The sequence below is a fragment of the Myotis lucifugus genome, unplaced genomic scaffold (genome assembly GCF_000147115.1).
Source record: "Myotis lucifugus unplaced genomic scaffold, Myoluc2.0 scaffold_91, whole genome shotgun sequence".
Classification (NCBI taxonomy): Eukaryota; Metazoa; Chordata; class Mammalia; order Chiroptera; family Vespertilionidae; genus Myotis; species Myotis lucifugus.
In genome coordinates this window covers 1495096-1497442 of record NW_005871139.1, presented here as the reverse complement: position 1 = coordinate 1497442, position 2347 = coordinate 1495096, and positions in this window count along the sequence as shown.

The window sequence follows — 2347 nt, the reverse complement described above, 5'->3', positions numbered from 1 at the left end:
TGAACTTAACCCCCCAAAAGGGGAATGAATAGAAAATGTAATTTAAAAGGAAGTATAACATGCAGTGGCCTTTAGGCACGACTGGATCCAGGACTCAAATAGTGTTTACAGGGCTCCTCTTTCCTTCTCTTCCCCATCCCTCTTCACACAAGCTTTTGATGTACAGAGAGCAGGATGGCAACCAGCAGATGCAGGTGGGGGAAAGCTTTGAATAAGTTATGAGTTCATTCATTAAAAAATGTGAATGCCAAGCAGGATTCTAGGAGCTAAGAAAAGAGCAGTGACTAATACAAAATTTCTGCCCTTGTGGAATTTACCTTCTAGTTGAAAGAGTGGACCAGGTAGGAGAAGGTGAAGGGATGCTAGAAAGATAAAAAGGCATCCTCCACAACATAAGGCCAGACCTTATGCTATTATTAAGGTCAACTCTTAGCTTTCTGTTTTCCACCTAAGTGAACCCACCCTTTCCAGAACTCCTTTCCCCTAGACAAATGTGCAGAATCCCCCAAATCAGGTGTTCAAATAGAGAAAGAAACGTGTCTGTAGATTTTGAGTGCATTTAGTTTATTTATACTGTGTCTTTGCATTCTGTTTCTGTGATGTGCCTGCAGCTATAATAGAACCTTCTGTTTCCATTTTGAAAGTCATTCTTTTTAGGTGATTTTTGCATTAAATACAGGTCTTTCTTCCACCTTCATGGTTTCCTTTGAATAGGATGATGTTACTAAGTAAAACACTGCAAAAACCTGGTTATTTATTAGTCACTTAATAAATGATTCCTCTGAGTAACTTTAAGTCTACTTCTCTGTGTTAACCATTCTCACTGTAAAAATGAAGGCTTGGAGATCAAGTTGCCTGAGAATCCCATGAAGTGTTGCCTGACTTTAGGAAAACCTCAACCTCTGCCTCTCCCCTGGGAGCTCCCAGTGAGGAATGCTTTCTTGAAACATTGCAGGCTGTAATCTTTTTAAGGCAAAATTCAACTTTTCAAGAAACTGAAACTCATCTGAATCAAGCTGCTCTCACTTGAAAAATCTTGATTTACTAGTGCTTTTCCAGATTCATTACACAAACAGGCTCAATTCACAATGCACACAATTCTCTTTAAAATATGGCCCTGGAGATCTGTGCTACCACGTGAATCTATTCATGGACAACACAGGGACTCTCAATAAACTGAGGTTGCTCAAATGTGTGTGGAGGAGAGGGAGAGCTGGTTGTCCTTGTCATCATTTTCATTTTTTAATAATATTACAAGTTACGTGCCCTGCCCCCAATTGTTTTCTCAATTGCTCCTCTCTTCAGTCTTCTGCTTTGGTATCTCTTGTCTGGGCAGTAATTTATTTATTTTTAATCGGGATAAAATAGACAAACGGGCCACTTGGCTTAATCAAATCCCATCGTTAAAACTGATCTTGGAATTAAACAAAAATGGATTTTTAATCTAAAAGCTCATCAGCCCCACGCCCTCCATCTCATATCTGTCCACCCCACCCCGGTTTGTCTGTCTGTCTTCCCGGGCTTGCACCTTTCCTTGCCTGCTGGACCAAAGCAAGCCTGAGCGAGCACCCCTGTCCCCCTGCGTGCCCGGAAGGGATGAAGAATCTCCGAGCCGCCACTCCCGGATCAGTCCCTGGCCGGGGCGAGCCGGATACATTTTAAAGCTTAATTCCCTTATCTCTGCATTCCAGCCGGAAGGTCGGCTCCCAGCCTTTTTCCCAGCGCTCCTCCTTCGCGCACTGGGCACCATCCCTGCTGCTACTTCCCGAGTTGGGAAAGGGATAGAACTTTTCCAGGGCGGCTCGTCGTGTCCCCGCGGAGCCTTCCCGGCTCCAAAGGGAACATGCCCGGTTTCCCTACCCCCCTTCCCCCCCAGCTCCCCCAAACGTGGGCGGAGACGGAAGGCTGCTTCAGTGTTTATTTTGCAAACCTTTAAAACCAGCCGCCTTTAGCGCCCTGGAAGCCCGCTTGGCCCTTCCCCAAGGAAAGACCCAAGAGGTCAGGGGGCTCAGGGGACCTGAGCGGCCGCGACTAAGTGGGGGTCTTCAAGGGAGCGACCTTTCCCTCTCGGACTGGGCACGTCCCCCTAACCTCCCAACACCCCAACACCCGCCGGTTCTGGAGCGGACAAACGGACGCAATTGGCGGGAGTGGGTGAGCGCGTCCTGACCCGGGGACCCCCGCCCCGCCCGCGCGCCCCTGGCTCTCCGGCGCCGGGAAGAGCCGGAGGAGGAAGGCAGGCGGCGGAGGGGCCGCTCCGATTGGCTGCGCTGCCGTCCCTTCCCGCGCCGCGTGCCCCGCGCCTTGCGCCCAGCCGGCTCCCGCCCTCAGCCTGCGAGCTGGTCCC